The sequence below is a fragment of the Podarcis melisellensis genome, assembly GCF_964234715.1.
Source record: "Podarcis melisellensis genome assembly, chromosome: 6".
NCBI classification, from domain to species: Eukaryota; Metazoa; Chordata; class Lepidosauria; order Squamata; family Lacertidae; genus Podarcis; species Podarcis melisellensis.
In genome coordinates, this window is record NC_138538.1 from 71,851,231 (window position 1) to 71,879,220 (window position 27,990).

A 27,990-nucleotide genomic window follows, 5' to 3' on the forward strand; every position below is an offset into this window, starting at 1 on the left:
ATTATTTATTTGTTTTTGCTCTTATTTTTATTATGTATTTTGTATTTTTTATATTGCATTTTTATGTTGTGAACCACCCCAAGATTTGCGGATGAAGGGTGGTACACAAATTTAATAAAGATTAATAATAATACAGTAAATTACAAGGAGAGCTGGCAATGACTTTTAAGGTGTTTATAAGCCCAGAAGATAAGCCTAATTTCTCAAACTATTCAGCAGAATAAAGTTCCAACTCTGTGTGGAATCAACTGCACTTACATTTTAATGGGATGGACTTAACATGTTATTGACCACTCATTGCAGGAATGTCTTAATTCTCATCTGAAAACGCACAAGTGTTTCATGGCAGTGATATATCACACCATCAGTAACGTCTCTGTACAAGTGTCACTGAAATTAAAGAACTATGCATGTGATGACCCTATACTGGAATGTAATCATCCATTATCTCGGCTCTACAAAACTCCTGCAAGGCAGAAGGGGAATGTAAATTTAAACTAAAGAGGAAAAGTTGCTATTTTGGAATAATGTTTTAGAAAAGGAAGAAATATATTCAGGTAGGAAAAACATAAGCAATTATCTGCAACGTTACAGTGTATATGTATCTATCTATAGGAGCAAGTATATATTGTTGCTGTTGCTGAATGAGGCAGATTCAAATCTCACCAGTCCCCTAAATCACACTCTTATCTGGCTCCTAATCGAGCACTGATTTTCATGTCTCCTCCCCATGCTTCAGCTGGGTTTTTTGGCTTGCTGTAAATAATAATAATAATCAGACGCCTGGCTTTTTACCCAGTTTTTATGCTGTTCAAAAATAAACCACAAAACGTTGGCAGCAAGAAGGAAGGAGAGATGAGGCTTTGTGATTGCCACAAGGGCCAACCAATCAGCACTCTGCACAGCCGGCGTTTCTGCTGAAAACAGGAAGCATCAGTTGCTCTGTAACTCAATTATATGAGGAAGGCTGTATTCCTTACGAAAGAAAAGGGCAAGTGTGAATTCATAGTGATCTCACCAGAGTGCAAACTCTATACCTTTCTACACCGCCTTACTGGTCCAGTCAGCATCACACTTATAATGAAAGCTATTCTTGCTTGTTTGTAATCCTTGATGTTTTTATTTTGTTTTTAGGTATGCTGTAAGTCAACCCAGAGTGACTGCGAAAACTTTTCAGAGTTTCAAGATGAATGCTGTAGTAGTAGTAGTAATAGTAGTAGTAGTAGTAATAGTAATAGTAATAGTAGTAATATTGCAGCATTCATCTTGAAACTCTGAAAAGTCTAAGCTCTGTTTGAACTAAAAGCATTTCCCTCAAATTCAGCATTCATTTTAAGCTCTGCAGTTTAACCACACACACACACAAAATAATAAAATAAAATAAAATAAAAAGTTGCAAGATGGCAAATGCCATGGACAATTAACTCCTAGGTCAAAATAGAAAGTTATTTCCTGCACTCTTTTGGTTGGCATAAGTTTTTTAACACATGTGTCTGTGGTTAGCAGTATTATTTATTTATTTAATGCATTTATATTCCACCTTCCTTCTAAGGAGATCATGGTAGCAAAGAGTCGCCCAATTTTATCCCTGCAATAGCTCTGAGATAGGTTAGGCTAAGAGAGTGTGACTTGCCTCACGCCATACAGCGGGACTCATTATGAGTAGAAATTTCCGGGGTTCCAATTCGACATTCCAACCGACACAACACAATTCAATAAAGATAGCTGTGTTTGTTACAGCAAAATGCAGGCCTTCTAAAGACTATATATCTACGGTGCAATCCAAATCATGACTGCTGCAGGGGAGGACAAAACAAAATAGCAGGATCATCACAGCATCCACCTGCTGGCAAGGACAGGAGGTGGAAGGACAGACCAATTGCTGCACCAGTCTTCGGTCAGGATTGGGCCCAGTGTATTGGCACTATGGGCAGATTGGAATCCAAGAGATCCTGGCTCAGCCACTCCCCACACCTGGAACACTGTGTTTCAGGGCTTTCTGCAGGTTGGTGTTGTGGTGATTCCTTTGGAGCCATTTCCAAATGCCCATCTGTTCACACCATGGGCAGAGGCGAGCAGATCTGGGTGGAAGGATGCATCTGCTCTATCCAAGGCCTCCCCTGGCCAAGTGCCAATGGGGTTTGGACTGCAGTGCCCATGTGGCAAATGGTCTCATGGACTAGAGTTCACTTTATCAGATACATGGAATGGTGGGCCTTCATGATGCAAGAAGAAAGAATTGTCGAAATGGCAAAGACAAAATTACCAAAGCAACCTTCACAGTTCCTTGAATAATGCAAAAATGCCAGCTATCATACATGCTACAGTCCATGAATAAAGCATTTTGAAAGCTTTTAAAACTGACACCCATGACCAGTTGCCCAGACAATGAACAGAAGAGAACCGGGAACCAAGAATCACTTGATACAGACGCGCTAAACAGGACACCCTGAATAGGAAAATTGTAGCCGTTGGTTAGATCACTCTTTCTTTAAGGTCAGTACATAATCCAGCAATGCTGTTCTTTGTGGTGCGGAGAGCCTGCTGAAATGGTGGACAAAAAAGAGGTCATGGGAGATAAAGCAACTCCATCTCTCGATAGCAAAGGGCACAACCCTGGCAGCAGTTGGCATCAATGGGGCTTTTACTTGTGAATGTGTTTAGGATTACGGCCGAAGTCAGTCTTTCATTGCACAGGAAAGAGAGAGCGCTGGAGGGTTACATAGCTCTCATAAAGAAGGTCTGCCAACCCCATCTCTGACCTGTTCACATGCCACAACATTTCTACAAGAGGATCCGTTCATAGTCCCCAGTGATTTCTTCCCTCTCATCAAACCTAAAGAGTCTGCAATATAGCATGATTAACAAAAAAACCCCACAAAAATTAAGATGTAAAAGTAAGATGTCAGTATCTCAATCCAGTACATATTACATGGCATTCAGCGGCATGGACTACAATGCACCTTGTATTTCTGTGTACTATATATTAAAGGAATCTGCTATAAGCCAAGCGTTCAGGTTCCCCAGTTCCCTGTATTCTCAAGATAAAGTTGTATGATGCTGAAAATCTCATCTTTTGTCTATAGCCAGAAAAAGTGAAAAATGGTGAGGGACCGGTCTACACCAAGTGCTGTCTTACATTAAAAACTTGCAGAAAGGCAGTCTTTCTACCTTCTGAATGTCATCAAGCTCCAACCAACGTGAATAGTATATTCTGTTCTCGTAAACGAAGTCCCTCAAGCCTTCACAGTTTCCTTCCTCTAGTGATTATGGCTACTTGTTCCTATTCCTCCAACTGTTCTAAAACAAAAAAGAACAATAAATATACTTCAGATTACACACTGACCGGACAACCTTTTTTGTCATTTCTAACAGGAACTGGGCATAACTGTCCTACTGGGTCCTTCATTCTCCGCTTTCTGTGCCGTTCCCCAAATGTCACCATCTGTTTCTCGTATTATCTCCTTCCCGTCCCACTTATTTCCCTGCTTTGCTTTCCACCTATTTGCATTCTATCATCTTCTCAGTCTAACTTTTTCTCTACAGCATGAAAAACAGCTTCCTATTCCTGATCTCCTTATCACAGCAAAGTTCCTAAGGCTCGCTTCCTGTCAGTGTTCATGACCTCCAGCCTCGACTGAGAAAATATCCAGCACAGCGCAAGGCTCTTCCCATTCTGCCAGCATTCAATGACAAGCTAAACCAGGGGTAGGCAACTGTGGAACCTCCAGATGTTGTTGGACTACAACTTCCATCATCCCTGGTCACTGGCCATGCTAGTTGGGGCTGATGTGAATTGCAGTCCAACTACGTGTGGAGGATCACAGTTGGCCACCTCTAAGCTTAACATTACTTCAAAGCAAACCCTTCCTCTTAGAAGTCACTCTGCTGAACTCACTGACATTACTTAAGTGACATTGTTGACTCATGGCCCTCTAATGCCATTCTATTTTTTCAAAAATAGAATCAGCTTTCAGCAAAGTGAAGTAGCTGCTTCATACAGAGATTCTGACAAGGTTTTTTGCCTCCAAAGTGATGCCAATCCAAATGCCTTCCAGCATCTCTGACCATTGGCCATCTGGAAGGCATCCCGACCTACGGTCTTGCTCAGATGACCAGCAGGGTACACTGTGTGTGGGGAAGAGGTGGGGGAGATGAATCACAGGGGCAGACCCCACCCCTGGCCTCTGAACTGAGACAATACACATGGGAGGCCTTACTTTTTGCAGGGTTCTTGTGCATATACAATTGTGCGTGTACAGATTCTGCTCAGAGCTTCAGATGATTGCATGGAGGGCAGGGGCAGAAGAAAGCAAAGAGAGCACTGCTGGATCAAACCAAGGACCTATTTATCTAATCCAGCATCCTATTTCCCAAAATGGCCAAGGTTATGGGAAACCCTCCAAAAGGGGACAGGGGAGCTAGACCTTTCCCCCACTGTTCTAAATGGTAGGGTGGCACCGCCATTAATATTTCCTCTTGCCTTTAGAAATAAGGCATTCAGAAGTCATGTTTAATGGCAAGCAGGAGCCACACTGGGGTGGGGGAGATCGGATTACACCAACAGGCCCCTGCCTTGCCACCACATATTCAGTCCAACTTCAGATCCTATGCTTGTATAAAGACCCAATAGGTAAGGCGAGTTCCTGTTAAAAGGGAAAAAGAAAGTTGTTCAGTTTTTTATCTAAAGCAGGGGTGGCTAATGTGTGGCCTTCCACATGTGGTTGAACTACAACTCCTATCAGTCACAGTAAGAATGGCCAATGGTCAGAGATAATGAGAGCTGAGCTCCAGCAAAGTTCTCAAGTGTATTTATTGCTCCAATGACCTTAGAAACTTTTTGAGTTCATGTGCAGAATGCAAATGTTTAGTTGTTTAAAATGTAAAAATGACTATGGAAGGCATTATTTTAAACAAAGAAAAAAGAATGGCTTAGCTTTTGATCCCAGTGTACATCTCCTCTTCCCTACACAGTGCTTTAGATTTAGAAACAAGTTTCAGATCCTGCAGCATCTGACCTATTTGCAAAATTCTTAAAACAGAAAGCCAAATAAAAAATGCAGCACAGTGTGTTTAGGAAAGTTAAGCTTCCGATACACATTCTTGCCATGGGTATCTGATCTGAAAAGTGTTGTCCTGCAGGCCCTATTTTTCACAGATGATGAGATAATCACTGAATGCCAGAGCCAGCATCCAATCCAGTTCCAGCACTCACCTGGGAAATTTAATCCAGATTATCTTCAGAATGTGATTTGCCTACTCCAAACTGGGATTGCATTTGGCATGCCAGTTAGACACTCTTAGTTATTTCAAAATACAATTATTACTGGGAATGCAGATATGTGAATCACCTTTAAAGTAAAAGCTATTTTCCCCCAAAGAGAAACTATTAAAATTCGAAAGCTATTTTGCAGGGCTGGCCCTACCATTGGGCACAGTAATGTACTTGCTTCAGAAAACTGTTTTGGGGTGTCGTGAAAGGGCAGCAAATTATTAGTTACTTAATTTATTGTTTTATTTTTGCTCTCAGGGATGGGGAGAGGTAAAGTACTTTTGGGATTTTCTGCCTCAGGCGCAAAATAGCCTGAGCAATCTTGCTATTTTGACTTTTCTTTGCAAAGTCTGTTTGATCATATGTGTAAGGGAGTTCCCCATGGGATAGTCCCTCACACATCAAAAATCTCCTGGGTGGGCTGCATGTGGTACTTTGAAGTCAAGTCCCAACTTCAGAATTTTAAAGTGCTCAATCACCTGATGTTACTGTGATATCAGGTGACTAACAAATGGGAAACCCTCCCCACTTGTGAAGTTTGGCTTGCAAGTATAGATCCTGATGAGGATCAGGCCCAAAGAGACAAACAGATTCCCCACCCCTATAAAAGGGAAATAAAACAACAGTATTTTCAAATATTACTGGAAGATTCTCAGGGAGTAATAATAATCAGCCCATGAGCCTTATCACTCGAAACATAAACAGATTCATAAGCTCTTGGAAGAAAGACTGAACTTTGGCTTTACAAAAGCATTTCACTTTTAGGGAGCTAAAATAGGTTTTTGGTTTTGCCCGATGAGTTGCTCTGACGTCTAAGAATTACTGACATGTTGCTGCTGCGCATATCAGGACATTTCTACAAATCTCGGCTAAAGGCTATGGGAATTGGAGAAATGCCAAGATTAGATGTGTTATGTCACTCACAGTTGTGCCCCCTCCTACTCCCACGTGACTCTCGTAACTTTTTTGCTCTTTTCTTTTGCTTAATATATTACTATGTGCTCCATCAAATTACAGGAAGCCACAAAATATACATAATCACATCCTGAAGAGGAAAGCGGCTTTCACTTTTTACTGCCTGCAAACAGCCACCAAATCCATCTTGTTCTCTAACACACACTTTGAATCTAATTTGACAAGCCATCCCAAGGACAGTTTAACAAAAGTCTATTTGAAAGCAATATATGGAGGGCAGAGCACATGATCTCCAAGCACACCTGAATTTACCAGTTAACATGTGAGGAAGGGCCATAGTTCAGTGCTAGAGAACACATTTAGCATGCAAAAGGCCCCACGTTCAATCTCTGGAGTCTCCAGTTAGAGCTAGGAAACACCCCAGTCCACTTCCAATCAGTGTAGACAATAATGAGCTAGATTGGCCAATAATGTGTTCAATATAAGGCAGCTTCCTAGGTTCCTAAGGTTATCAGGTGGTAGAGCTGGGAGCAGGCCTGCCCCAACCATGAGGCAGGATGAAGCCGCTGCCTCAGGCAGTGGAAGTCCCTGAAGCGGCACCCCAATGAGCACTGCTACCTGCCCTGTTGCCTGCATGGCTGGCAGAGAAGTGGTGCCAGCATCAGCACTAATTTCCCACGAGATCTCAGCGAAATCTCACAAGATATTGTGGTGGACACGAGAACTTGCTGGGAATCGGCACAAGCAGTGGAAGTGGCAGGGCAGGGCGAGACTTCCTGTTTCGCCTCAAGTGGCAAAAACAGGATGAGCCACCCCTGGCTGGGAAAGACTTCTACCTGAGACCCTTGAGATGCCCCAATCACCTGGTGAGATAACAGGAATATTCAACTTTTTTCAACCTGAGACTGACTTTTAATCCAAGCATTAGAGGAATGAGTTTGATGTTAAAGTCACTGGTTTGATTCGCTTCAGGTCAGGTAGCAAGTCCTAACCTTCTGGTTGAAGAAGAGAGAGCTCAAAGGCCAGACTATAAGGCAAACTTCATGTGTAGCTAGTGCATTTCAAAATGCTAAGAGGAACATCTGCTTTCCCTCCCTCATTGCTATTCTTCCAACACATTACATAGCCATCTTACATAACGGCTCAGGGATGGTTTTGCTGTGGGGAGAAAGCCTGACTCGTGTTCTTAGCTGTGGCTGTGGTACGTCAATACCCTCTGTAGCCACTCTCTCAGTAGCCCTGCCCTTACAAAATCTTTTCAGCAAATGCCTACACCCCCAGCTTGCCCCTCAAAGGCTGTGCAAGGAGTATGACACTGCCTGTCACAGATGTGCTGTCAGGTTTGGTGCAAACAGATGCAAACTAGTAGTCATTATCTCCAACTTAAATGGAACCTACCATTAAATATTTAAATAAATACGTAGACTTGGTGCAAGCTGCCCCACTATTGCTTGAAAGGGTGGCTAGAAGAGAAACTGGATTACACACAACTAAGTGCTGCCCAGAACAGATCTATTGAAATTAATTGCCCTAACTTGGTAGAGTTCATTAATTTTAATGTTTTATACAATGCAATAAGAAGAATGATACACACACACATCCCTCTACCCCTTGTTTCCTATTGCGCTGAAGCAACTTGAAGTTTTGTCTAAAAATCATGAACAGAAAAAGGTTCACATTATTTCCAACTACACCTGCCTTCTACAAATTGCACTACCCTTTTATTTGATTTGGCTCAGAACATGACTGTACACACCTAAATTCGTTAATCACCCAACCCCAGATGCCTTATATTCAGAATATAAGAATACACAGCAAAGGATCTGGATATCCATCACCTTATGAACAACAAAATCAGCAAAGTCATAGCAGCGGGATACAGTTTACTGCTTTTTCTTCCCAGGGTCAAAAGGTCCTTTTTAAGGCATTGCCTCATAACGGTTGATGTAATTAGCTTTCAGAGATAATAAAAGCTCCTTAGATTGTTTAAATAAAGCTTCACTGGAAACTCCCTATCAAAAAACAAACCATTTTAATCTCTACCAGATTGAAATCAGAAAGGAGGCCAGGTTGCTATAGGAATAAAAAGGCAGTAGTGCAAAGGCTCACACAAAGGAAGTTCACAGATGAGGATGAGACATGTGAATTGGATTGGGCTTTTCTTTCTTTTCTTTTTTTTGCAACTTGAATTGGTTTTGAACATGAGCATTGGCAAGATGTGCTGAACGTTAGCATTTGCAAAACACACCAATGTTAGAGGTTTGTTTATGAAACAGAAACATAGTCCTTTCATGCCTGTAACAAATAAAACTGCACTTTATTTCTGTGATTAAGAAGAAGACGCTCAACAATAAGATCAAGCGAACCAACTTTCAATAAAGGTTATAACCCAGACGCTAAACGCACATAAGTGAATTAGGAAACTTCTCCCACACATGTGGAAAAGCCTTTTAAGCACAACACCTCTAAAACAATGAGCCAAAAGGTGCTTCCTCTGCATAGAAGTCCCTCCTCCCTCTAACTATGCTCTGAGCTAATCATTTACAAGCCTGGAAGTGAAACAGGCGCTTTGACAGCAAGAAAAGGAGGAGGATGCTTTTATCAAAGATCGCCCAGAAAGAGGGTTGAAAGGTCTTGCCATCCAAGAAAGAAGGGGAATCCCAAGACAGGAGCTGAAGACCTCCTAGAGTCTCTGCATGAGCATGTCTTTAACAAAAACTTGCCACGGAACTTACAGACCCTCCAAGTGCCCCTATTTTCCAGGGACAGTTCTGGATTTACAGAAGCCACCTAGGTTTCTGATTTGATCCTGGAATGTCCCACTTTTCCTTGGGACATCCCTATTTTCATCAGAGAAATGTTGGAGAGTATGGAGTTATGTGACCCCCCCCCCCGAGTCAAGAAGATAAGTAACTATACAACCTTTAGAAGACATCTGAAGAAAGCCCTGTATATGGAAGTTTGTTTATGTTTTATGTTTTATTATGTTTTTATATATGTTGGAAGCTTGTTGTTGCTGCTGCTGCTGCTGCTATTCTACAAAATATAAGCGAATCAGAACGAGAGAAAAGGGCACTTGGAGCCTCAGAACACAAATACTAAACTATTAGTATGAGGAAGTAGCTTTCTTTTTTGCCTTGCAGGTCCAGTGAGAAGGGACAACCAAGTCGGATCTTCATCATCTGCATCAGCATTCAGAGTTAATCTAAACCAACCAGCACAGAAGAAGCCAACATGGTGCCCTTTAGATGTTGTGGATTACATCTCTAATCATCCATTAACTTGCATGGCCAATAGTAAAATTATCTAGAGGACACTATGCTGGATACCCCAAACTAGCAAGTTAGCTGCTATTAGTGCTTTCCCCTGATGGCTTAACCATCAGCTTAAATCAGGGGCAGGGACCCTTTTCAGCAAAAGGTGGTGGGTGAGTCTAGAGGCAAAAGTGTGTGTGGGAGAAACAATTATGTTATTTCTACCTTCGTACAGTACACTAATTTCTACACGCAGTCACACACCCTTCTCTATCCTCAATCTAGGAAAGTGAGATGCACTATCAGACTTTAAGGGCACATTCCAGCCAGGCAAACATACTTGAGTACAAAGCAAGGCTAGAGGAGGGTGTGGCTTGGGAAGAACTGCCAGGGTCCAGTTAAGAGAGGATTCCTAAGGTACCCCATCCCTGTATTACATGGATACTCCCATAGGCAAGCTGTGTCCTCTCCTCTCGGCTGCTCTTTATGTGTCCTAAAGGTCCTATAGATCTCTGGACACAGATCTTGAATATTGAACTTTGCCTTCATAGGGATTCACTTGTCTCTGTCTAACCACCACCCCAACAGCCACTGGCTTCAATGGGAAAAGCATTTGCAGTATCAAGCCTTCACTAAATCTACACAGCTGCAATGAAATCAGCCAAAGTAAACTCATAGCCGAAACCTTCTCTGTCGTGACTTAACAGTGAGGCAGAGCCTCTCAGAAATGCAATTTTTAAAAGAAAGGAAAAAAGAAAACTAGCTTTATGCAGATCATGACCTTCAGATAAGCTATTCTCTTGCAATCTAAACAGGTCTCCTTCAAGGTCTGGTATAGCAAATTTAATCTCAAATTCTTATCACTAAACCATCCTTGCATGCAGAAACTGAGAAACTGGTCTGGGCCATCTGCTTAAGCTTTAGTTCAATGCTTCCGATTGAAAATGACGTTTATCAGAGTGAAAACCTTTTGCCTTTGAAAAAATACATATGCTGTTGAGATGAAGTGTTCCCACAATGTATATGAAGAACTGCAACTGGCATTAATAATCTACGTATAGTTGAAGGTTAGGGGTTTTTTGCTTATACCGCAAAAAGTTCAGCACAATAACCTTCTAAATGATGAATAAGGGACTTTGTGTACAGCTACACTAGGAGGATACACACTGCTTTCGGCTGCAATGCATAGATTTTTAAACTTGATGCTCCCAAAGAGAAAATAACGGCATTTTTGATGGAAAGAGACCAAGAAACTGATCCAAAGGTAATCCCCAAAGTGCCTTCAGCATTGTGCTGCTTTTCAGTCCAGTGAAGCTATAAAAGAGCTAATTGCACTTAAGTCATCATACCATTGAATGATGGCCACTACAGAGGCACTATGGTAGGGAGGCAAATGTTTTTCCAATCTGTGGTCCCCATAGGTGGTAGGCCATATTCAAGCCCACACAGACACACACGCATTAACCCACAATGATCTGAAGCAACACATATAAACCCACTCAACAACTCCAAGGGAAAAGCTGCTACTTGAAACACATTTCACATAGCCCAGAATACCCAATTTAGCGACAATGACACTCTCCTTGTCTCCTCACACAATCCAGCCTTTGCACTGCCCATCAACCATGCATTTTGGACTGCTAAATGTTTTCACAATCCCCCCATTGTTGCAAAGGGATGCTGCCCATTGCACACAACACACACACATTTTTTATTCTTTTGCGAACTCTCATACACATGCAGCTGTTTTTAAAGAAGTGAAGAAGCAGTGCAAGGCTGCCTCTCTAAACGTTGCTGTCATTCAAGGACAGTTTTTTTCCCTAAGCCAAGAGTGAAACTGATCAGACTAGAATCTCGTTGCCATTCAGTCTTCTCAGTTTCAACAGCCCCTTGACTTGCCAGGCTAGAAGAATCAACTGCAATTAGGATAGGAATGCACAAGCATTTCTTCCCACAGTGACTCTCTTCCCTCCCATTCCATTTCTACAGATATCAAGCTACAAGTGCTGGATCAGCGCTAGTGTCATTGTACAAAATTAAGGGGGAAGCTGTTCCCAGTGCTCTTCAGAAATACAGTAACTGCCTGCCTCTACCCAGAACCCTCAACACATGTGGGGGGGGGGGGGTTCCCTGAATTAACGTGCAATAGATCTATACTATTTCAATTCTCTAGGGAATCAGTCCTCAAACTGCCTTGCTAGCACATTTTAAAGGTGTAGGCCAGGTTTGGTATGTCTGTGATCCTCCATATATTAAACTACATATCCCATTTTTTCTTACCATTGACCATATTGGCTGGAAGCTGGTGTCCATAACATCTGGAGAACAACAAAGTTCTTCACCCCTGGCCTACTCTGACTGCCAGGGGCTTTCTAGGTTTCAGACAAAGGTGTTTCTCGGTACCTGTTACCTAAGAAACTTTAAACTGGAGGTTCTCAGGATGAAGCCCGAGCTCTTACACATGCAAAATATGTGATCTACAACTGTGTTGTACCCCTCCCATTCTAATAACAGAGAATAATAAATAAATAAAGAGAACAACAATCATCGTCAAAGCGGATCACAAAAACTATGTTTTCTAGAATATCAGTATTTTATAGTCAAAACAACAGCCAAGGAAGGGTGGGAGGTCAGGATAGATCTACATGACAAATGATTACTAGTGACACATACCAACATTTAAAGTCAACATCATGTCAGTTCAATAACACTTGATGAACAGAACTGTGGCGTTTGGAGATCATTGTCCTTTTTTAGTAAGCACCATTTGTAGTTTTCAAGATTTACAACACTAGTTAAAATCGTGTGGAATTTTGAACTACATTCAGCAGGGTCTTGAGAGTCTATCACAGAAATCTGGTGGAAAATGTGCTGGCTTTATTACTAGGCACAGACATAAAACATGTTCTGAAAGGAAGAGGTGAGCTACTCTTGGAAGTTGGAGAGACAAAAGCTCCCTCTGGCCCACTACACTCTATGGCTGGATCATGCCAAAGTCAGATCAATCCCTCCCAGTTGATACAAACATAAGGCTGTGTGCAACTTGTAACTAGTGTTTATTATGAGTGCAAGGAATGAACTCTCATTCTACAACTCTTAGATAATGGGAGTTGTAGTCCAACAACATCTAGCAGGCACCAGATTGAGGAAGGCTGGGAACAGACAATGCTAGGCTAGATTGGGAAATAGTCTGATCTGGTGAAAAGCAGCTTTCTATGTTTCCAATAACAACTTAGCTTTTCCAGGTGTCAAGACCTTTGTTGAACTATATCAAAAATATTTGAATAGAGATCTCATTACCCCTCTGGTTACTTGATTACAAGCAATTTCATAATAGGTTGTTAGGTTGATTTTCAGAATCAAAGCAGAGTGGAAATAATTGCTTTAACATAATGGATTCAGCACTCCTACCTTGCTCTTCTATCAAGGCATCCAGAGCCACAATCCTGTACTTAACTATTTTATTTTTTTTAAAAAAATGAGTTTGCTGCCTTTATTTAGTTCCCTGCCCCCCAACAACACTTGATACCTTTTAGATAATATGTAGTAGATATAGTAATAAGCTCACAGTGTTAGCTGTTCTTTACATGTTTTTAAATTTTTAAAAACTCTGTAACATTTTAATTGCAAAAAATATCTGTGGGAAAACAATAGTATTTATTTTGGCTAGCTCCCATTTAACGTGTCCATTGCCAGGCATTCAGTTCCTTGCTGTGGCAGAGATTGCTTCTGTTCCAGTGTTATGGTGCCTCAGTCTTAAAGCAGCTGAGAAATTAAAGCCAATAAGTTGCTGGCTTACAGTGCAATCCTATGCATGTATGCTCAGAAGCAAGCCCCTTTGTGTTTAATGGTGCTTATACAAAAGAAAGTAGGTATAGGTTTACAGCCTTATAGCCCTTGCAAAACAGAAAGTTGTAGCAAAGGATCTTCATCTTTGAACTTGCATTCCCCAGTTGGTCACTAGAGCACAAGGATAGTGACCTTTAGGGCATGCTGCAAAGTTTATCTTTTCTCCCAGGCTTTCTCTGGGAAAAAAGGACTTTCTCTCAATCCCAAACTGCACATCTGCGTGCTTTTTAAAAAAGCAGATTTGCCACAATCCCATCTAAGCTCTGGGGTAGAGGCTCAATTTTAACATCAAAAGGGATGCAGTGGTGAGCCCCCCCCCCCCCGCCCAATGTTAAATTCCCTGCTCGTGGGCCATGTTGGCTGGGCTGATGGGAACTGGGGCTCAACAACAAACATCTGGAGGACACAAAGTTTCAGAAGGCTCCCTAATGTGCAGGCAGAGGTCTTTGCCACTACCTACCTGCTTATTACAATAATTATTTTAACTGGAGAGGCCAGGGACCAAATGTTAAACCTTCTTTATGCACAAAGCCAAAGTCAGGATTCAACTCTGGCCAGACCTCAACCCCCAATGTCTCTTCCATTGATAAGCAAGGAAGCAGGACCCTCCAGAATGTCTCCATACCACCAATGATCCTGAGGAACCATTGCATCCTGGACATCCTTACTCCATACTGAAGATCTCCCCACCAGCTGCCTGGGTTCCTGGCCTGCTCTCAGACTTCCCCTGTGGCCACAAGAGCAGATGAGATGGTGAGCCATGAAAGAACTTAAGAGTGGGTACCAAAGGACCTGGCTAGCTATCTGTAAGGCAATTCAGGAGGGGGAATCACAAGAAAATTCCCCTGTGGATCAGCACCTGACAGGAAGGAGGTGGAGCCTCCAGGTCTGAGCTGCTTCGTTGCTGAAACAATAGCTTCAAGCTCCAGCCTTCCTGACCTAGAGAAGTGGGCCACTATATGCTCTTCCACTGAGTCACAGTCCCTCCCAACTAAAATCAATAAATACCACTGATTGCATTGTCTTCTTAGAGGAGACACATTGCATACAATATACAAGCAGCAGCATAAAAATTTCAGGGATCAGTCCTGATATTTATTAATATAAAAAAAATTTGGAGATTGGACGTGGACCTTCTACACACAAAGTCGTATCACCAAGCTACAGCCCTTACCCATCTTTAAGCATCACACTGAACACTGTTTTCTTTAGGCATCATAAAAGCCAACCTATCTATCATTTCCATCCAAACGTTTACAATCTGACCCCATGCATATTTACTCAAAAGTCAACTCCCATTGACTTTAATAACACTAGGACAGCACAGTTGATATGAATAGTAACTGTGACAGTATGATATTCACTTTGGCATTGAAAGCAGCTGCACTGATGCTGATGTGATTGTTCAGGGGTCTGTTGAGTTGCACTATTATATTTAACAGATGCTAATAGGATTGCTTTGTAGGGATAAGTGTGACATGGTGAGAACAGCTACCATAAATCAGGTTTTCACTGTCAGACAGCTGAAATGTACTCGCTCTTCTCACCTTGACTAGAAGGAAACTTGGCTTGCTGTTCCTCACTGCATGAATGTATGTTGAGAAAGTTAGAGTGGAAATAATGCTGCTTAATAGTAAAAAGTAGGAACAGGGGATATCATGGCATGCACATAGTTGTGCCACTGTCTGTTGCTGAAGCCTTAAAGTACAGTACGTAGAATTTAGTCCCATTGTTTCCAATAGGACTTACATACAGTTAATGTGTGCACAGGACTGCTTCATATTCAGTTCAATGCGGCTTACTGAGTAAGCCCCATTAAATACAATGTGACTTAATTCTGAGTAGGCATACATGGGATGATTCTGTTAATGACTTTGACACACGCCATTCCTAAGCATTTTTAACTGGCACAACAAGGACCAAAACACCACAGAGAATTTTGTTACTGGAGTTTTTCAGCTTTGTTTTATAAAGGAAAGGAAAAGGCATTTAGATGTTGTGCACTAAAATCAGGCAGCAAAGAATGATTGAAACATAGTGATCTGGTTCACATTCAGGCAAGAGTTGGTAATGATTTGACTGTAACTACAAACTTCTTCAACTTCAGTGAAGTTGTAAAAGATCCCAAGGGGGTAGCAAAAAAGTATGATTGTTGAACCTACATTTAGGAGTCAAGTAATAATACAACATACTTAACTCTGATTCAAGAGTACTAACTGTCAAATCCATTTAAGTTTTGTTTTGTTTTAAACAGGAAAACAGTGATTCCCTCTTATGCACATTTCATGACAAAGAAATGGTCTAAAGTGAGGGACAGCCCTTTAAAGAATCAGCTGGTTAAATACAGAACACTCAACAACCATACATTGGCTACAAACTTTTGATAGAAACAGTCCAGACATGCAAAGCTGTATTAACTTACAGTGTTATCCTTCTGCATTGAAAGATGTAGCCACAAGAATGAAACAGCAATAATCAGAAGGATATAATTTTGTACAACTCGTCCAAACGACATATTATGCTGGTTGTTGCTCTGTCCAATTCAGCCAATACCACAAAACCACAAATGGCAAACCTACACTCGAAAATTCATAAACTAAACTTGCTCTTGCCGTCCTGGAATGACACTGCCTGGCAGCCCAGCTGTATGCAAGTTTACCCCAAATAACTCACTGTATTCAGTGGATATTACTCCCAAGTAAGTGAACATGAGACTGAGAGTGTAACTTTCTTGAACACACTCATTTAAATGCCAATATACTAGTGCTCCTAGGAGGGTTAAAAGACATGTCCAGTTGTCCAATCCTATGCAGGTTTACCCAAAAGCAAGCCCCAGCAAGTTCAATTAGGCTTATTCTCAAGTAGGTGTGCAGCCTAAGTTTCTGTCCATCCAGAGCTCTTCAATAGTATTCATCCACTTGATTTCATTTATTCCTGGTCCACACCCGCAACACAAAGTTTACAAAACTTCCCAGGGTCACACAAAAAGCCTGCAACAAGCTGTGAACAAAACTCACCTAACACTGGTGTTTAAAGAAGTAAAGAAAACGCAGCATTACGCTAAGATGTTTTGGCTACACCATTTAAAAACAGTGATGTATTGCTGTTATATGGGAGCATGGTCCCAGAGACTTTTTATCAAAATGTAAACACAGCAAGAGCAGCATAGTTCAGATGCTTCACAAATCAAAAGGGAAATCATAGCCAAAAACTCAGAAGCATAATAGTAGCAGTTGCGCAATAGTAAACAACACAGAGAACGCCATAAGAACTGCTTTGGGCACGTGCCTGAATGCACAACTGCACAGAATCAAAAAGACAATTTTTAAAAAATGAAATTATGTAAAATATCAACTTCCATCACAGAGATAGACAATTTCCTACTGTGAACTTCGCTCAAAAGCTCCCACTGAGTTGATGCACTTTGGGGGGGCGGCGGCAAGGGGGGTTTATTTTAAAAGTATTCCTGCTGCTTTCATGAAAGACCATGCTGCAGATTGTGCAAGGGGACTGACTGATCTGATATGTTGCACACACACACACCGGTTTTTATTTTTATTTCATTTTGTTTGTCGGATCTCTAACTGGATTTGCGATTTCTTTTAGCTAAATCCATTAGTGTGTCGCTGTTGTCTTTTTTACAGATTTATTTTCACGAAAGATTTTCTTGACTCTCAAAAGTGCATGCCTTGTGTCTCTTTTTCAGGTTGTACGATCTTTCTGTTGTTGTCGTGTGTGTGTTTTTAGGACTCACGATCTTTCTGTTGTTGTTGTTGTTTGTTGTCTCCCTCGGATCTCCAATCCTGCAAGAGTTCCTGCGCCAAGGAAGCGACTCCTCTCGGCGTATAAAAAGTCGCCTGGCATAAACCGCAACCGTTTGCTCCTCTCAGAAACGAACCTATATATGAAACTACCCCATATGTGAGGGGTTTCCGATTTTGTTCCCATTAAAAAGAATGGGAACCAGCTACCATGACATGTTTCCCGCGAGGGTGGAAACACAAAACGTGACTTTTCTTCGCGGGAGGATTTCCTCGTCTTATGCTGTTCTCGGGAGGGAGCAGAGACGGAGGTTGGTCGGCTTCTTCCGAGGGGCTTCAGGTCTTCGCGACGGGTTGAAGAAGGTGGGTTCGTGGGCCGAAGCGGACACACCGCGCGGCTCAAAAACGTCTCTATCCCGGGACTGCCCCGCATTTGCCTCCACACGGCGCCGCCGCTTCCCTCCCCAACCCCCCCCCCCATCCTTGCCCCACACTCTCCCCACAAACACCCCACACACGCCGGGCTCCTACCTGGCAAATAACCGAAGTTCTCCTCTCGGAGCGCGATGCCCCTTTTCTCCCCTTTCCTCCCGGCTCTGCCTCCCCTTCAGTCCGGAGGAAGCGGCGGAGAAGACTCTCCGATGAAGCCTCTCTGAGGAGAGCCGGAGGAACGGACGGGAGTGGCGCGCGGCCCCGCCGCTCAGAGCAGAGAAGGCTTCCCATTGGGCGGAGGGGCGGGGGCGGGGCTCGCGGTGGACACGCCCCTCTCGCTCTTTCTCCCCTCGCACGCCTCGGCGGCTCTTTCACTCCCCTTCGGGGAGCCCCGGAGGGGGGACGGGGTGATGGTACGCTCGCAGTGGCGTTTCCTCACGGCCTCCAGATTATTATTATTTTTTTGGGGGGGGGAGAGTCCTCGTGGCGGGAGGAAACGTGGGAAGACCCGGGTCTTTCGGCTTGGGGCTGCGTCTCCGCCGCTACTCCCTCCCTCTCTTCCCGGGTCTCGGCTGTTTAAAAACACGTTGTGCAATATGTATTACATCTCAGTCTTCCTAAATCCGGACAGTTTCCCTAGCTGTTCCCAACGGGATCCTCTCTATAAAGGTCGCCGCCGGACAAGTCGGAATTATCACTTTCTCCTACTCAAAACTTCTGAAATTAGTCACTGCAACATTTGCACCTTCCCCCACCCCCCAGGGCATGTCCGGTTGATGCAGAATTCCAGGTTTGAGTAGAGTTGCCATATTTCAAAACGTAAAAACCAGGACACCCAAAAAGTTGTTTTTAGGAAACCCCCAAAATTGTTGAGATTTTTTTAAGGGCACCCCCAAAATTGTTGAGATATATTTTTTCTTACCAAAACACCAAATTGACTTGCCTAAGATCCAGGACAAAGCGCCACATTTCAGAAATTCCCCCCAGGCGTCATTTCTGCCATTTAAGGAAACCAACAAAATTATTGAGATTTTTTTTTGGGGGGGGGGAGTCACTGAAATTGTTAAGAATTTAAGGAAACCACAAAAATTGTAGAGCTTTTTTTTTTAGGGAACCACAAAAATTGTGGAGCTTTGTGGAAATAACAAAATTCTTCAGCTTAAAAAAAAAATCTCGTCTCTTTACACCTACTGCCCCGTCCCCTGCCAAGGAAATATTCCGCCAGCGATCCAACTCATTCCTGACCAGTGAATTTAAGACTGGTTCTTGGTGGCATAGCACAATCCTATGTATGTCTATTCAGGAGCAAACCTCACTTAAGTTCAAGAGAACTTGCTAGAAAGGCGGTTTAGGATTGCAGCTTTAAAGTCAACACTGCATTCCTGCAGGATTCAATGGGATTTTCATCCTAACTGTGTTGCATAACTGCTACTCCCCCAGACAGGAACTGCACGCAACAAAAGATTCAAATCATTAACAGCTGGATCGTACATGACAATGCAGAACCGAGACTGCAAGTATTTATACATGATTTATTCTTCGCATCCCCACCACCACCACATTAAGATTTGTCCAGTTGCAATAGGGACAGTTAGTTACTCCCAGCACAGAACAAAGTGAATCACCCCCTTGTTTCTCTGTTACAAATCCCCGCTCTGACTTTTCTCTTTAGTTTAATTCAGTTTTTATTCTTTTAAATCTAATACAACAACTTATATTCCCGGAACCTTTCCACATAATAAATCCAATCTTCCACAACCCTTTCTCATGAAACGGTGTCTCTCACCTCTTCCCATCTTGCCACCCTTTCAGACCCCCCACCTCATGATGCCCAAATCCCAAAAGATACAATTAAATTGACAAATAGATAAAAGGAGTGGAGTGATAGGACAGAGGATGGGGAAGACAGGATTTCCTCCTCCCCCCGCCCCGAGATTCTCCATCAGGTGCTTCAGGTAATCCTTAGAATGCCTAACTCATTAACTTTTACACCCAAAAGTATTCAATGCGACCCTGATATAATATAAACTTAAATATAATACTGACAGTCAACCTGTTGATTGCACAATAAAGCAGGGATGGGGAACCTCAGAGCAGGTGGCTAAATGCTGCCCTCCCAGTCTCTCTCCCTGGCCCTCAAAGACCCTTGGCTGAAAATGCATCCTTGAAATCTGTTAATGTCATTCGCTTGGAAGGTAGGAGGTGTGTGGAAACTAGCCTATATTACAAGGGGAAAATTGACATTAGGCCTTCCACTTTTGCCTCTGGCCCTGCCCACCATTGACTTGTGGCCCTTGGAAAGCTGCCCCAAAGGGAATGCATTCCTCATGCTGAAAAAGGTTTTCCTGCCCCAGCTTGAACGGCAGAAGCATGCCTGCTGTGCTCCTTTGCATTCTGCCATAGAAGCTTGCCTCCCCGTGTGTCCCAATTTAACCAGTGTTAAAGTAAAGGTAAAGGGACCCCTGACCATTAGGTCCAGTCATGGATGACTCTGGGGATGCGGCGCTCATCTCACTTTATTGGCTGAGGGAGCCGGCGTACAGCAGGTCATGTGGCCAGCATGACTAAGCCACTTCTGGCGGACCAAAGCAGTGCATGGAAACGCCGTTTACCTTCCCACTAGAGTGGTACCTATTTATCTACTTGCACTTTGACATGCTTTCGAACTGCTAGATTGGCAGGAGCAGGGACCGAGCAACGGGAGCTCACTCCGTCGCGGGGATTCGAACCGCCGACCTTCTGATCAGCAAGTCCTAGGCTCTGTGGTTTAACCCACAGCGCCACCTGTATCCCTAACCAGTGTTATTGCATCCCAATTTATCCAGCGTTAAGCAGTTCTCATTATCCCCTCCTCAAGAAACTCCCCTCCAGTTTATCCCCTCCAGGAAACTCCTGGCCACTTTCTTAGGCAGAGTTTTGAAGGAACACATGCCGGGAGCAGGACCATTTGTTCCTTGCACTTTTTTAACCCCACCTTTCCTCCAAAACTGCTCAAGGTGGCATAACCTAGTTTTCTTCCTCCCCGTTTTATCTTCACTACAACCCTGTGAGATAGGTTATGCAGAGGCTCAATGACAAGCCTAAGGTCACCTAGTTGACTGAGTGGGGATTTGAACCCTGTACCTTGGTCTCCCATGTCCTAGTGCGACACTCTAACAACGACACCACACTGGCCCTAGCTCTGGAAGAAGAATATGACATTAAAATCTGCCTAGGAGGAAATTAACTCAGAACAGCGATTGCTGCCGAAGAGTCTCAAAATCAAGTAAGTATAAAAGCCAAATTCCTGGGGAGGCTCCTGTTTCTAATCAATTCTATGCTGACTCATCTTAAGTGAATGACTCAATGCTCCTATTTTGTAGCAATGAAGGAGTAAATGAGCGGACGTCGTCTAGCAGTTAGAACTTGAGCTGCCAAGCAGAACTCCCAGATTGGGTAGAGAGACTTTTCCCGGTGTAATAATGCACGAAGTCTTAGGCATGCCATGCACAGCCCAATTCTGTGGCTATTTATTTGGACGTAAGGTCCAAACTACATGTTACATTGGAGCTCTGCGTTTGGGCTGCCCAACATTAATTGTATTTTTAAATTCAGAGCCTCCCCACCCTTATCTGGATCAGGTCCACGGTACGGGGGGGGCCAACCTTACCCCCCATGCCATTGCTCTAATCCAGACCCCCCCTTAAATGCTTTTATTAGGGTTGCCATATTCCCAAAAGTGAAAAGTGTTGAGCGTTTTAGGGCTTTGTCCTGGATCTTAGGCAAGTCAGTTGAAAAATTGTGGGGATGGGGGTTAGCGTTTTTATAAAAAAAAAAGCTCAACAACTTTCTGTCCTGGTTTTTACTTTTTGAAAAATGACAACCCTAGTTTTGAATCAGAATCAACTTCATTTATGGCTGATGTTGAGAGAGACAGTGTGGTAGAATAACCAGGCTGCTTCAATTTGGCTTGGCTTTGTTTTGGAATATCTGTACAGAAGGATCATTTCAGGGGGAAGAGATTCTGATGTAGCCAAAAACAGCAGCACCTACAAACGGAGGGAAGGTATCAGCAGGCTTGGAGAAACACCAAGGTTTGAAGGAGTACAAAATTGTCTTCAGTTTAGGGAGGGAACTAGGCTGGGGAACTCCTCACAAAGCACAGTGAGAACTGAGTGAACTCCTCACAAAGCACAGTGAGAACTGAGTGTACACTGTGGCCACGGAAAAGTGAGTGACTGAGCAGGGGAGTGAAAATGGAATGGAATCACAGAATCGTAGCATTGGAAGGGACCACGAGGGTCATCTAGTCCAGCCCCCTGCATTACAGGGATCTTTTGCTCAAGGTAGGACTCGAACGCATGACCCTGAGATTCAGAGTCTCAGGCTCTACTATCCGGAATAAGGCATGACTAGCTGTAACCCTAAGCAGAACTGATGCAGGTTCCACTTATATCCCAATATTTTCCACTCATTTCACGTCTCCTGTTCTGCGGAATCAGCAGGGGAGCACCATCCCAGATTCATACTTCTAAACTCTTAGGTAAATCTGTGGCAAGGAAGACCATATAGCAGGCATGTGCTCAGGGTGTGATTTGTGAATAAAACAAGCCCAAGCAAGAATGCTGCCAGAACGAGGGTCGGGCACAAGTTGGGGCCAATCTCTCTCAACTTTCTGTTTTAAACTTGCTGGAACGTTCTGCATGTTGCAGCGTGCCACTGCTGTGCCTTATCACTGCTCTGCTACTTTTAGGATGCATAATCTTTCTGTGCGACCAGAGAGGTGTGGGAGAGGAACGTCCCTTGAACTTAAAGTGAAAAGGGTAAGCTGCAGCTGTATCTGCACATTTAAACGTTAAACATTTTCTAGCCTCTAGGACCGTAATCCTAGAGTGTAAGCCCATTGAAGGAAATTGGATGATACTCAGAAATCTGATTTGAATTTAAATACTAATTCCTCTGTGTGCGTGTGCCTAAATGGAGACTGATGACAATACCATTGCAAAAATGATGATCCAGGCATATTTTTATTCCATTCTTTTGTGAGTTGTAAAACTGCTATAGCTTTTGGTCGCAGCGATTAATAAAGGGCACCTGTGCTAGCCTTAATTCAATTGGGGTTTGTGGCTGCTCCACTTTGGGAATTTTGTGGTATTAGCTTTATTTGTGCATCAGGGCACAGAACCCAGAGGATGGGAACACAGTTTGCTGGCTTGAAATAGACTTCACTTCCAATACTGTGTCCTAACTGTTACTCACAAAATTCCTGGAAAAGATCCAAGTGCTTGTTGAGAGAAAGTCACGAATGGAAGTTTTTCCATTAATTCAAAACTTGGGATGCCCCAGGTTACTGGAGGCTTCTTGGAATACACAGTGATGGCTGGTGCCAATTGGGAATGGGCAGCAGGTCAGGAGGCCAACAGCAGGTGGCGCTAGAGCCAATGACAACTAACTTAAGTTTTATCCTCGTCCTCCTGCCTGCTGGGTTCTACAAGGGGCAACACAGAGGGCTCATCCACACTTGGATTTGCCCTGTGATTTTGAGGCACAGGTCCAAGAGATCTTTCTTTTTTTCAAATGCTTTCCCTGGGGAAACCCGCTGTTCGCTTGATGATTGTTCCATTCAGCCGTAAACAACGGATTTTCCCTATGGAAAGCAGTGGACACGTGCCTAGAAATCATAGGATAACAACAACAACAACAACAACAATTTATTATTTATACCCCAGCCATCTGGCTGGGTTTCCCTGGAGCTAAGGGACTAAGGAGCAGGAGGAAGGTGACAGGCAGTGCTGCTCCCTAGACTAAAAAGGTAAAGGGACCCCTGACCATTAGGTCCAGTTGTGGCCAACACTGGGGTTGCGGCGCTCATCTCGCTTTGTTGGCTGAGGAAGCCGGTGTACAGCTGCCGGGTCATGTGGCCAGCATGACTAAACCGCTTCTGGTGAACCAGGCCAGCACACAGACACGCCGTTTACCTTCCTGCTGGAGCAGTAAGGTAAAGGTAAAGGTACCCCCGCCCATACGGGCCAGTCGTGTCCGACTCTAGGTTTGTGCGCCCATCTCACTTAAGAGGCTGGGAACCAGCGCCGTCCAAAGACACTTCCAGGTCACGTGGCCAGCGTGACGAAGCTGCTCTGGCGAGCCAGCACCAGCGCAGCACACGGAAACGCCGTTTACCTTCCCGCTATAAAGCGGTACCTATTTATCTACTTGCACTTAGGGGTGCTTTCGAACTGCTAGGTGGGCAGGCGCTGGGACCGAAAGACGGGAGCTCACCCCGCCGCGGGGATTCGAACCGCCGACCATACGATCGGCAAGTCCTAGGGACTGAGGTTTTACCCACAGCGCCACCCGCGTGCCTTAAGCAGTACCTATGGAGCAGTACCTATTCAGCTACTTGCACTTTGACATGCTTTCAAACTGCTAGGTTGCCAGGAGCAGGGACCAAGCAACGGGAGCTCACCCCGTCGTGGGGATTCGAACTGCCGACCTTCTGATCGGCTACTCCTAGGCTCTGTGGTTTAACCCACAGCGCCACCCACGTCCCTAGACTAGTTGCAAGTAAAAAAATCAGGCAGGTGGGGGGCTGGCTGAGATGGATGTTGATGGGGCAGTGCCCCCTTTGTCTTAATGATCCAGGCTTCACTGGGAATATGTAATATTTGTGTTTATTTTCAAATTATATAGGTTGAGCCTAGGTGGAAACATGGCTTACAGACTCTAACAGACAGCTAAAGTCCACTGTTCTGGCATCAGATCTCCAGGGAGACACAGTAGGCACCTGAAGATCTGTACTGAGATCCAGTGCTGAGGGCCTTCTGGCGGTTCCCTCATTGCGAGAAGTAAGGTTACAGGGAACCAAGCAGAGGGCCTTCTTGGTAGTGGCACCTGCCCTGTGGAACACCCTCCCAGCAGATGTCAAGGCAATAAACAACTATTTTACTTTTAAAAGACAACTGAAGGCAGCCCTCTTTAGGGAAGTTTTTAATGTCTAATGCTGTATTGTTTTTAATATGCAGTTGGAAGCCGCCCAGAGTGGCTGGGGAAACCCATTATTAAATTATTATTATTATTACTCAACTCAGTTTGTTGCTGTTGATCTTGAAGCCTTTTTTACCTAGGGATCCATTAGCCACGCCATCCCCTGGACCTCGGAGGGAACAAAAGTACCAGGAAAGCAAAATCTTCTTTGGAGAAAAAGAGTTTATTGAGATCTGAGCACAGAGTCAAGGTCTGTACTCAGAGACAGCCTGCTAGTTAGTTCCTAGAAATACTGGCTGTAAAGCAAGACACTTCAGCAGACTTTCTTATACCCCCAGACTTCCCCAATCGGCTAGCAAATATTGCTTGCTTAACACATTTTATTGCTTGCTAAACATTCCTGTCTTTCTGCTAAGCCAAGCACTCCCTCCCACCTCCTTGTACACGTGTCTTCTTTTGCTAGCTAAGCATTCCCTTCGTATCTCTTCTTATTCTTGCATTACTAAGCAGAAGTAAAGTAGGAAACATCTTGCTAGTGGTTTTCTCGGTTAACAGCAGTTTTCTGGCTAGGCAGGAAGCGACCTTCTGACCTGTAGCTAGCATCAGCAGTTTCAAGTAGCTGGTTAGGCAGAAAACGACCTCCTGACCTGTCTGATTTAGACTTTTGCAAGCAACTGCAATTTTGGGCTGTTTTGACCATCCTAGCAGAGTGCAGGAATTTACTATGTGTAGATAATATTAATGATTAACCGTTCCCCTCTCCCTTCACTCCCTCCTCTTCTTCTGAACAACCTAATACTTAGGTTCGTTCTGGGGTATGGGCCTATACTCCCTCATCACAGCGATGACTGTGGGTCCTAGCTTCCGTGACAGGAGTCTTTGCATCATTTGCTGCAAGCATTGCAATAAGCAGGGTATACAGAAGCAGAAAAGCAATAGAAGCATTATTGGGCCTATTCTCCCCACAAATACGATACCGTTCATGCCAACAGAAATACGAGAGCATCCATACGACAAGGGCGGTACATATCACTCCTACCCACCAAACCCAATATCTCCATGGTTCCTCCCACCAATATTCAGGGGGTGTGCTCATTGTTGAAGAGCCCACTGATATTTGTGCCCGACTACCTGTTGAGCCTCAAGGATGAGAGCCCACCGGTGAGCTGATGCTCCCACTATGTGGGTCAATTTTTCTATTAGCCCTGTTGGGTGGATTGAACTCTCGTGCTGCCTCCCTAGTGACCAGAGCATATGGAAGCTGAAATCCTGGGGTGGCAATTCTTACTGGCACTTGTTTAGTAATTTCAATGCACACCTGGCTAAGGCTCCCACCCCTGCGGTACTTGCATTAAGATAGGTTCCGTCTCATCAATCGCCTGCATTAAGATTAGAACCTGGTCCGCTAGATCAGGTTGGTACAGTGCTCTACCCCCCGGATAACAGTTGATTACCTCCTCACAACAGCGAGAGCAGTCCAGAACTCGATAGATTTCGAACGTCTCTGCAACTTCCCGTATGAGCACTATCCACATGTGCTGGACAGTGGTGTGGAAGAGGAGCCACAACGGGGTAGTGGGATGTCTTAATATGGTAACCTCATCAAACCCCAGTTGCCAATAGCCAAGGAGCACGCCATCTCTTACCACCGGCAAGACGAACCAGTCGTAGCAGAGGCCAGCAGGCCAATAGGGTTGGTATGGTTCGGTAGGGTCAGGGCAATAAGACATAGAGCAAGTCAATAAAGAAAATAAGAGAGAAAAGAGAAAGTCTTTGTAACTGTCCTTGTGATGATTAGTCGCAGGATCTCGTTGCCCGTGGCCTAACGCTTTTTCCTGGTAGCGTCAGACACAAGGTGATGATCAACTTCAGAGGGTCAGCGGGATTTCTTTTGCAAGTCCAGACACCCTTCTTCAGATGCGTGTGATGTACCCAGGGGATCACCTCGACTACTTTCACTGCAGTTGGGGATGAGGGGGTCGCCAGACGCTGTCACTCAGAGGGACTGGTGAACCGGCTCAGCGAGACTGCCACGGGACTGCAGGTGTACGCTTGAGGGAATACCTGGAAAGAAAGCAAACACACACAACAAACACAGGGATTGCACTTGTTCTTGGGTGATGTGATCTCCCATCTGCCCAAACCGGCGGGGATGCCTCGGACGAAAGGGGTTGGCCTGCCATATAGAAGTTCAAAGGGCGATAGTTCTCAGTCTCTTGGTTGGCGCACAGGGCACATTTTGGGATATAGAATATTCTCCCAAGGTGCGCCTTAGCAGCTGGGCCTCCCAAATGGGTGGGCTCGTGGTAATTCTTTACAATTGTGCTGGCCAGATGTTGGGGCACAAAAACACGGCTGTCCGGTCCTTCCTGGAGCGTTGCTCCTTCTTGGCTGGTCCACTGCTGTTCATCAAGGGTGTAACGTGGTTCCACATCGTCTGGAGTGAGTTCTGGTACCAATATCAAAAGTCCTGGTGGTGCCTCTAAATTGGCTGGAGAACAAATGTCTACGTTGGGGGCGCTGCCTGCGGGCGCCCCTCCCATCCAATTCTTCACCGTGCATAGAGATATCAGCAAGGCGGTCGTCACTGGAGGGGATCTTCAGGATGCTGAGACACAGTCCAATCTGAAGCAGCTTTCTTATGTGGTGGACCCAAGGGGTGGTGCCAGCGACCTTCACAGCTGTGGGTGTGGAGAGCAGATGGGCCCTTCCAGCACGGCGGCAGTGGTGCCTGGGACCGGTCTCATCCACACCACGTCACCTGGCTCAAACTGGTCATGCAAGAAGTTCGGGCCTGGGTTGAGAGAGAAAATCTCGAGAGAGAGACTGTACATAATTGTTCAATTCCACATCTTGAGCAGGGATAGGTGAAAGCATGCACACATAAGGAACCGGTCTCCCAAACATCACTTCAAAAGGGTGACAAGTGAATACGTTTCAATGGGAGGCTACAGACTCTAAGCAAAGGCAAGGGCAACATGGACACCCAATTAGACCCTGTTTCTTGCGTCAGCTTGGATAGCTGATTCTTTAAAGTCCTGTTCATTCTCTCTACCTTTCCAGAACTCTGGGGTCTATAAGCAGTATGCAGCTTCCAGTTGATCTGGAGCGCTTTTGCCAGTCCCTGTAGGACTGCATGAACAAATGCTGGTCCATTGTCAGATCCTATGGACCTTGGCAATCCATAGCGAGGGATGATTTCCCTAAGCAGGCACCTGGTTACTTCAAATGCCTTTTCAGTCTTTGTTGGCCATGCTTCGGCCCTCCGGTGTAGGTGCACACTGCCACCAGCAGGTAGCGGTGTAGTCCACAACGGGGTAATTCAGTAAAGTCCACGACAAGATCTTCCATAGGTGCCGTTCTACTGTGCTGAATCCCTGGGGGAGCCAGTTCTTGGGCTGCTTCCTTGGCCACTCTGTCTGCCAATCGGTTTCCTCTGGCCACTTCTCCTGGTCCAGTCTTGTGTCCATAACAATGGATAACTGCCACTGCATCGGGCTCCCATACAGCATCCAGAAGGTTCAATAAAGCTTGTGGGTGGGCC

At 44.4% G+C, this 27,990-nt stretch overlaps 1 protein-coding gene and 1 long non-coding RNA gene across 2 annotated transcripts in view; both read right to left on the reverse strand.

Annotated features, from left to right (window-relative positions):
- Positions 1–17,738, reverse strand: part of TGFBR3 (transforming growth factor beta receptor 3) — a 143,145-nt gene extending 125,407 nt beyond the window's left edge. Inside the window, exon 1 of the mRNA XM_081914167.1 lies at positions 17,583–17,738. The gene's annotated coding sequence lies outside the window, so the exon portion shown is untranslated. The remainder of the gene's footprint in view (positions 1–17,582) is intronic.
- A 6,912-nt stretch (positions 17,739–24,650) lies between these two features.
- Positions 24,651–27,831, reverse strand: LOC309372145. Its single transcript, XR_014169424.1, has 2 exons — positions 26,045–27,831; positions 24,651–25,874 (listed from the first exon to the last, which is right to left on the reverse strand). It is a non-coding gene; the product is annotated as an uncharacterized lncRNA (long non-coding RNA).
- Positions 27,832–27,990: the final 159 nt, after the last annotated feature.